We start from the raw sequence: 10,253 nt of genomic DNA, 5'->3' as shown, positions 1-10,253 counted from the left end.
AATATTTGTAAGAAACAAAAAAACTTAAACTAAGAGCAGGGATAGAGCCAAATACATTTTTAAGTGGAAGCAACTTTTTAACAATTGATAAGAGAGAAAATTCAACAAATATGATGGTATACACACAAATTTAAGATATTCATTTACAATATTTTCTCCTTGAGTCAATTTTCATGGATTAAAGCATGCATAAACAAATTTTAGTTCATACGACCTGTCCAGACTCTGTTTCGTGCTGTATTGGTGTTGACTGTTGAATGAAATACATATCCTCCATTGCTCTCAAAAAAGGGTTTATATATGCATAAGATTGAAGTTCAACCTCGACCTAATAACTGAATCGAAAATGCTCCACAAAACGTTTCATACTATATATTCGTTTTGTAAAAAGCACTCACAAAAATGCACTAGTACAAAAACATGCTTGCGCGATGGCAACTTGTGCGACGGAGCAAATTTTGTTGTGCAAAGTATGTTTGCATGACGCTAAACAGGAGGCATCGCACAAGAGTTTGGCGCCAAACTAAGAATGTTTACCGCTTTTTTCGCAACATTGCGCGACGTAGGTGCACCTCCGTCGTGCAAAGATGTTTTGTGCAACGAAGACTGAAGTTGCGCAAAACAGCTTTGCACGACGCTAGTCTTGCTCACGAAAAGTCAACGACTTTTTTTCCATCACTTAATCAGTTTGGGAGAAAGAAACTACAAATCAGTTGCAGTAGCTACCTCATTCCCCCATCTCTCTTCAAAAACTTCTACAATCCTCTCCCTTTCTCAATCTATTCCTATTTGGTAAGCGATTTGATTTTGTATATGTAACTTTGAATTGAGAATTCAAACTAAAACTACTAAATTTGTTTTGTATAGGATTTTTGTATACAAATATCATTGAAGAACGAATTGGAAGGTATTTTCTTCATATTGCATATGAGATTTTTGTATATGTATCTTTGCCTACTTGCTATGCCTTTTTTTGGTAATGATGGAGTTTTGTGAGATTGAATTTTTGAAGTAATCTTTATTAATTTCACCTATTAAAAGGAGTGGGACTATAGATATATTGTTGAAGACTTGTTTGGGCTTCATTTGGAATTAGCATTTGAATACTTTATCGGGGTTAACTCATATATTTACACGGAAGAAATTGTAAGAAATGTTGTTTTCCACTTGAAATTTCCTTGATTTGTGCTATACGGTTCAACTAAGGGTAATTCCAATGCACCGCATGTATTTAAGAATTATATAGAAAACCTACAGAAGCCATGATCTTCAAAGCTAATCTTATCCTCACTATTAAATTCTCAATGCTAAGACAATAGGTTTTAGTTCAATAATGAGCGGGTTGATTTTTGTGATCATATGCCATATTTATGTAGAAAAACGATGGCTACACTTCTCCTATTAAATCCTTGTAGAAAATCAATATCATCTTCCAATTTTAATACAAGTAAGTAATTCAGGATTCATTTTCAATCTCAATCCTTTGTAAACTTGAAGACAACCAAAACATCTTTCAATAAGATTTTTTGAAACCAATATCTAGCCAAAATACGCGTACATTTGAAAGGAGTAAAGTCACATTTTCAATAAATTTTATAATAATTATTTTTTTTTTTTAAATATAACTTGCGCAACATCACAATTTGGTCGTTGCGCAAACATACTTTGCGCGACATAGCAAGCAATGCGTTACGCAAAAACTGTTTGTGTGATGCACCAACCAATGTGTCACACAAAGGGTGTTTGCGCGACGAACAAACTGCATCGCGGAAAGGGTTTTTGTGGTCCATTTGTGTAAATATTTTAAATTGATGATCGTATTAGTTCATTGTATTCATATAGGAACAAGGAGTATAGCTGTAAAAAAATCATCAAAATCAGAGTTAAAATAACAGTTAAATCAAGATTTTTCGTTTATAACCATCAAAAAGTTTTATCCTATTACTTTATCACTAAACGTTTGTTGTTTGCGATTTTTGGCGTATGCGATCTCGAATTATATACAAACATGTTTGATGGTTGGATCATTGAAACAAGTTTCGTAGAATGCATATACCATCAAAACAATAGATTCACTAACACTTAAGAGTTTGTAAATATTTTAAATTGAAGATCGAGTTCTTTCATTGTATTCATATAGGGTCAAGGAGTGTAGTTATAAAAAAAAAATCAAAATTGGAGTTAAAATAACAGTTAAATCGTGATTTTTCATTTATAACAGTCGAAAAGTTTTGTCCCGTTACTTAATCTCTGAATGTTTGTTTTTTACGATTTTTGGCGTATGCTCGAAGCATATACAAACAAGTTTGACAGTTGGATAGTTAAAATTAGTTTCGTAGAATGTGCATCCCCTCAAAACAATAAATTCACTAACACTTAAGAGTTTATTTATACTTTCATTAAGTCTAACATAAGATTTTGTGATATCCACTAGTGTAAATATTTTAAATTGAAGATCGAGTTCATTCATTGTATTCATATAGGGTCAAGGAGTGTAGATGTAAAAACTAATCAAAATTGGAGTTAAAATAACCGTTAAATCGTGATTTTTCATTTATAACTATCGAAAAGTTTTGTCCCGTTACTTGATGTCTGAATGTTTGTTTTTTGCGATTTTTGGCGTATCCGATCTCGAAGCATATACCAACAAGTTTGACGGTTGGATCGTTGAAATTAGTTTCGTAGAATGCGTATCCAATCAAGTTCAATGGTGTGTATATGTATGTGTGTGTGTGTGTGTGAATATATATATATATATATATATATATATATATATTAAGTAGCTTTAAATTTATTTATTTTGTACATGTAACACTTAAGAAATTGAATGGTATGCATATTTATTAAGTAGTTTTAAATTTATTATTGTAGTTCAGGTCGGGTTTTTGTTAGAAAAAAATATATTATTGTGGGTTTTATGTTAAAAAAAAAATTGAATTTGAAGAGAGTAAAGTTACATTTTCAGTCAATTTTATAGTCAATTTTTTTTTTTAAAAAAAATACCTTGCGTGATGCCACAATGTGGTCATAGCGCAAAAATGTTTTGTGCGACATCAAAATAGGCAGTTCTTTTGAACTTTCCCAATTGTTAAAAAGTAGGAAAACTAATGAAAATGACTTGAAAAGTTTGAGTTTTAACGATAAAGACAAAATAAAGGGTAAAGTGAATAGTACCAGGATTGACTTTTTAGTGTAAAAATGTGGTTTTTCATTAAAGTAAACAGTATCGGGAGCTTTTCGTTAAAGTTCCCTTAAAAATAGGCCATTTGTTAAAATGCATACCTGCGTCTCTCTTCCCTCTCTCTCACTCGGTCTCTCTCTTCCTTCTTGCTCATCTCGCCCTCTTTCCCTCTCTCTCACTCGGTCTCTCTCCTCATCTTCTTTCCATCCCTTCTGACTCCACCCAACCAGCAGGTAGCAACACGCTGAAGATTGACCCAGGTATCTATCTTTTCTTAATTCTTTATTTTTCTTCTTTCTAATGTCAGAATCAAGCTTTAATGCCTTAACTTGAAAATTTTGGTATTGTAATTGTAACATCCCACATCGGTCAAGGGAGTGGATCATGTAAGCCTTATATGTACATTCTTATCTCTACCTAGCATGAGGCCTTTTGGGAGCTCACTGGCTTCGGGTTCGATTGGAACTTCGAAGTTAAATGAGTAGCGTGCGAGAGCAATCCCATGATGGGTAACCCACTACGAAGTTCTCATGTGAGTTCCCAGAAACAAAACCATGAGGGCGTGGTCGGGGCCCAAAGAGGACAATATTGTTCTACAACGGAGTCGAGACTGGGTTGTGGTGGGGGCCTGGGTCGGGATGTGACAATTTGGTATCAGAGCCAATCCCTGGCCAGATGTGCGCCAACGAGGACGTCAAGCCCCTAAGGGGGGTGGATTGTAACATCCCACATCGCCCAGGGGAGTGGATCTTGTAAGCCTTATATGTATATTCCCATCTCTACCTAGCACGAGGCCTTTTGGGAGCTCACTGGCATCGGGTTCCATTGGAACTCCGAAGTTAAGCGGGTAGCGCGCGAGAGCAATCTCATGATGGGTGACCTACTGGGAAGTTCTCGTGTGAATTCTCAGAAACAAAACCGTGAGTGTAAGATCCCACATCACCCAAGGGAGTAATCCTTAAATGTATATTCTCATCCCTACCTAGCACGAGGCCTTTTGAGAGCTCACTGGCTTCGGGTTCCGTAGGAACTCCGAAGTTAAGCGAGTAGCGGGCGAGGGCATTCCCAGGATGGATGACCCATCGGGAAGTTCTCATGTGAGTTCCCAAAAACAAAACCGTGAAGGCGTGGTCGGGGCCCAAAGCGGACAATATCGTGCTACGGTGGTGGAGTGGGCCCGGGAAGTGGTCCCCCCGGGCCGGGATGTGACAATTTGGTATCAGAGCCTAACTCTGGCCGTGGTGTGCCGACGAAGATGTCGGGCCCCTAAGGAGGGTGGATTGTAAGATCCCACATCACCCAGGGGAGTGATCCTTAAATATATATTCTCATCCTTACCTAGCACGAGGCCTTTTGGGAGCTCACTGGCTTCGGGTTCCATAGGAACTCCGAAGTTAAACGAGTAGCGGGCGAGAGCATTCCCAGGATGGGTGACCCATCGGGAAGTTCTCATATGAGTTCCCAAAAACAAAACCGTGAGGGCATGGTCGGGGTCCAAAGTGGACAATATCGTGCTACGGTGGTGGAGTGGGCCCGGGAAGTGGTCCCCCCTGGGCCGGGATGTGACAGTGAGGGCGTGGTCGGGGCCCAAAGCGGACAATATCGTGCTACGGTGGAGTCGAGCCTAGGTTGTGGTGTGGGCCTAGGCTAAGATGTGACAATTAACACCAGTTGAAGGTGGTGAGAAAAAAATTTCTCAAAGAATAAACAAGATTTCCATGACAGCAGAAGGGATACTACGATAGTAGTGTATAATAATAGAGCATCTGGAGATGCTAAAATTAATAGTTTCTTAAACCAATAACGTGATGTCTTGTAATAATATTGAAATATAGGATGACAAGGGACAACATATTATTAGCATTAGAAATTGGGGGTTTTAGTGTTACGGCGGAGTTGAGCCTAGGTTGTGGTGAGGGCCCGAGCCAGGATGTGACAGTAATTAGATTTAATCTGGAAAATTAAATTAGAAATTGGGGGTTTTAGTGTTAAATCGAATATTAAGATGTTGATGGTGTTGTGCGTTGTGTGTGTGAATGAAAAACAAAGTAAACTTTGGTAAATTTGACATCATGAATCTCTAGGTGTGATAAGCGTTTGGAAGAATTTTTGTATCGGATCTCGTCTCTGTGTATGGTTTTTCCCCCCACCTATTTAGGGTGGTGGGTTGATGCTATTTGATTCAAAGATTTAATTGTTTTTAGAAAAATATTTCAAGTGGTTTCGATCTCTAGCTGTGAAATCAGTAGATCATTGAAAATTGGAATCGGTTTGGGAACTTCGATATGCAAAATCTTGATTTATCTCTGTAATTTTATCCTGATTTATCAAATTTCGATGTGGATCTTTCATTTTGCTTCCACTTCCCAAGTGGCTTTCCCTCCTTCTTTCTTAGCCCACATTATGATGACCATCTTTATTGGAGCTTCTGGGAAGGGATTTGTGTGAATCATCATGTTGGCCTGAGGTTTCTCTAATAGTAACTTTCCTTTAATGATGAAGTCTTGTATCCAGTCTCTAAACTGGGCACAGTTAGTGATGAAGTGGTTGAAGGTGTAGTGCAGCTTGCAATACTTTTTCCCTCTTAATTCCTCAGGTTTAGGCAACTTTTGGTGTTATTGGGCACGATCACTCTTGGCCGCACCAATTCCTCATAGATTTCTGCAGCTTTGGTTAAGTGAAAGGAATAGCTCTGGTATTTTGGGGGCTTCATGGGGACAAATCCACCATCGTTCATTACTACTTTCTAATCCTTGACTGGCTGGACCAATCCTTTTACTATCAAAGGTTTAAAGGGAGTGGTCATCTCTGCTGCACACATGTCTATTGATTCTCTCCCATGACCATCATTTTCTTCTGGCTCTCCCTCAAACTCCACTTAGTGAATGGCAGCTTTATTTTTCTAGAAATATGGTGTTTTAAATGAGTGCTTTAGTTGCTGCTCCTCAAGCAACAACTTCTCATACTTAGTGGTTGCAATCACCAACTCTTGAAGCTCATTAAATTACACGTCATAAAACTTTTTCCTCAAGGGTAGTCTCAAGGCCTTCTAAGCAATAGCTATAAGCTGGACATGGTTGATGGGAAACTGACATCTCATCCTTGTCCTCCTAAACCTCATAATGAAGTCTTCAGTAAACTCATGCTCGTATTGCTTTACCTCCACCGGATTATTGATGGTCATCTCTGGCTCCATCCTGTAAAACTGCTCGTGCAAAGCCATCTCCATTTGCCCCCAGTTGGCAATAGAATTAGGGGGTAACAGAGACTACCACTAAGATGCTAAGCCTACTAAGGAGTTTCCAAACAGTCTTAACTTGTAGTTGAAGTTGTCTTCAAACGCCACACAGTGGGTGGAAAACTTGAAGATGTGATCCCTAGAGGACACATTGTTATTTTCTCCACTGAACGTTAGGAACACGGGCATCTTGAAGTTAAGAGGAAAGGGATTTTGCTCATCAATGAACTCTGGGTAGGGCTTCTGATACGTGACCCTAAACAACGGGCAAGCTTGTGGCTGAGTATTTCTCTCCACCATCCTTCTTAACTTAGCCAACTCATCTCTGAGTTGTTGATTGGCTGTATTATTAGGTGGGGTATGATGAAGTGGTTCCCACCTCGGGCTACGATTGTTGCCCGAGTTAATCTCCTTTCCTACCTCGGGCTTCCTCCATTTGATCTCTCATCCTTTAATGGCCATTGATGGTGGCTTGTAAGGAGAAGGTTTGTCCGTCTTGGTAGGTTCTTCTTTCTCGTTGGATTCCCCAATGAACTGGGGCATCCCGTATTTCATTCTTTCTTGCCCGCTGTGCCCCCTACTGCTTAGTGAAAATAAGGGGTTGGGCAACTATGCTGCTAGAATTTCTTCCAATACTAGCTAACTAGTTCCAAATTCTTCCTTACTCATTCCTTTATTCCTCTTTTCCTTAAGTAAAGGAAACAGAATAATAATCTGCTCCTCCATAGGGCTGGCTTCTCTAATCGTCCCTCTAGTACGATTATTTTCCGAGGTAGGGTACTCCAGATCTAGCATTCTTTGTAGATTCCCTGTTAAGGAACAGAGTCTGCTCACTTCCTCTTTTGTCTCTAGAAAGTTTTTCTCCATGCTCTTTATGACAACTATCATGGTAGCCTGCAAGTCTTCATTTATGACCTTCCCTTTTGATTTTTAGAAGGAGTTGGACTTTCAGTCAAGACAAGTCCTTGCAAGTCTTCGAGGAGATTTACCATGCTAGATCTTGGTGTATACTAGGGTGTTTTCTGTTTTGCTCCACACCTGAAGGTTTGTTATTTCCTTCGTCTTTTTGGCATACAAGATTTGTATCCCACTAGGCGTGCTAAAACTATGTTCAGGCAGGAAATCTCGCTGGTGGGCATTCCTGGCTCTAGCACACAACTCCCCGAGGAGTTGGCACTTTGGTTGGTTGTCAGGCTCTTACTTGTCGGGATACTGCAATAGGAAGACACAATTAATTCTGAAAGGTGCCTTTGTGGAACCTTAGGTGCAGACCTTGAGGCTCACAATCAAAACTAACTGTGTGCGAAGGCATGCCACTGCCATCTCAATATGGCAGATGTAGAAAGTGTGTTTAAGTCGATTACTTGCACCCCAAGTTATTTTGACTTCTTGTTATCAAATGATTGTCGTAGATGGGTTAAGTCTACATTAAGTTTGGTTAAGCCTACATTAAGTTTTTTTCTATGCCTTGAGATCAATGACTTTTATTTATCTTGCATGCTTAGAGGGTGGATGTCCATATCTGATCAAGTCATCAATTTAGTTCACTTTTAATCCTCTTATGACAATAAAACCACTAAGGGAACCAGATCTGAGAACTAATGGAGCTTTAAATCATTAAGAGACTGGAAATGACTTGAATATATGCTAGGGAATACATTATAGCACCAGATCTATTAATTGAAAGACGATACAAAGAGAGTAAGGCAAGATTTCACCTTGTCGGGCAAGGTTTAAACATCTTGCGGTCTCTTCTCTTTGTAGTTACAGGAGGTTAAGTATTAAAGCAGGATGAATGGTGAACAAGTTTACATAAGAGAATCGATACTATAACATTTAGAAAAGGTAGCAGAGCTTTTACACTAGACAAAAGATGTCTTTCTAAGGGGAATCTAAGGCTAAAATGGTACAAAATTTGGACAAAGCACAGTTTTCTGGGCATTTTCTTGACTGAAAGGCAAGTTGTATGTTTGTTCGTTTGATTAGTTGAGTGTCCTTGTCTTTGGGCCCTCTTCCTCTTTTTATAGGCGAATTAACCCGACTATGTTATTTCTGCTCTTGCTTGAAAGTAATTGAAGGATAGTGAGTCATCAGCCTTTTTACATGTTCTGCCATTCAGAAAGTGCTTTTGGGCTAAGAGTAGGTGGATTTCCATCGGTTGTCACTTCTTTTGTAAGCACCTAGCCCTTGCATTTATGGGGGACCGTCATATTGTCTCAAGATGGATGATTTGGGCCTCGGGCAAAACCTTCTTTATTGAGTTCTTTTGGGCTTTCTTCCCTTGAAGTCCAAATTTAAATATTAACCCAAACATATGCGTCTCTTTTCCCTCTCTCTCACTCAGTCTCTTTCTTCCTTCTCGTTCATCTCGCCCTCTCTCTCCCTCTCTCTCATCTTTCCCTTTCTCCCTCTCTCTCACTCGGTCTCTCTCCCTTTTCCTCACTCGGTCTCTCCCCTCATCTTCTTTCCATCTTTCCCGACTACACCCAGCCAGCAGGCAGCAACACGCTGAAGATTGACCCATGTATCTATCTTTTCTTAATTCTTAATTTTTCTTTTTTCTAAGGTCAAAATCAAGCTTTAATGCCTTAACTTGAAGATTTTGGTATTGTAATTAGATTCAATCTGGAAAATTAAATTAGAAATTGGGGGTTTTAATGTTAAATCGAATTTTGGGGTTAGGAATTTTAGGGTTTTAGTGTTAAATCGAATATAAAGATGTTGATGGTGTTGTGCGTTGTGAGTGTGAATGAAAAACCAAGTAAACTTTGCTAAATTTGACATCATGAATCTCTGGGTGTGATAAGCGTTCGAAAGAATTTCTATATCGGATCTCGTCTCTGTGTATGGTTTTTTCCGCCCACCTGTTTAGGGTGGTGGGTTGATGCTATTTGATTCAAAGATTTAATTGTTTTTAGAAAAATATTTCAAGTGGTTTCAATCTCTAGCTGTGAAATCAGTAGATCATTGAAAATTGGAATCGGTTTGGGAACTTCGATATGCAAAATCTTGATTTATCTCTGTAATTTTATCCTGATTTATCAAATTTTGATGTATCTGGGCAGTGTGTATTGGTAACTTTGTAAATACTGTGAAGTTATGGATGTTTTTGTAAGGGATGTTGATTTGGAAAATTTCGTTTGCAGACTGGGCAGAGCCACCCCACTGGGCTAATAACCAACCTTTTGAGGCTGTTTAAGACTCGACTGCCGTTGGATTTCAAACTGCCTCCGGAGAAGAAAAAGTGCCACCTTTGATAGGTATGTTAACCATCTTAAATGGGGGTTGATTGGTTTCAATTTGGTATTAATTTCTATCTTGTAGCTGTTAATTTTGTACTTGTATTTATTAATGTTTTTGTTTATTTTCACTTGGTACTGATTGTTGAACATTTGATTACGATGTCCTTGTGAACTTTTTGCAGGTTACCCTTGAGGTGAAGGGAGAACCCCAAATAGTGAATTTTTCAGAGAAGCTCAAAGCAGGAGGCATAGCACACAAGCTCTGGATTGAACAACCCAAAAACTTCCCAACTTGTCTCGCCACAAAGTTGTACCCGAAATCTGTGGTATCCACATATTTTAAAAATTTGAAACTTTGTAAGTGATGTTAATGTCATCCTCATCAGTGCACAGCCATGAATTGATTTGTATACGACTTTCAAGTATAATGTGTTCGTTTATGAATAGCTCTTAATCCTTTTCAGTTTTGCTTCCCCTTTATGTTGAATGTGTTAGAATACAGCTGATTAGCAGTCTGATGTCACAGTGTTCCTTCGTGTCATTTACCACCATCCTAGTTTAGATTCCTGTTTTCCTACTTTGTCAGTTACCA

This window comes from the organism of the source record quoted next, unplaced genomic scaffold, assembly GCF_019419815.1.
Source record: "Pyrus x bretschneideri cultivar Hongxiangsu unplaced genomic scaffold, Pyrus_bretschneideri_v1 Contig270, whole genome shotgun sequence".
NCBI lineage: Eukaryota > Viridiplantae > Streptophyta > Magnoliopsida > Rosales > Rosaceae > Pyrus > Pyrus x bretschneideri.
The sequence above is the reverse complement of the archived record's forward strand: the minus strand, read 5'-3'. Positions refer to the sequence as shown.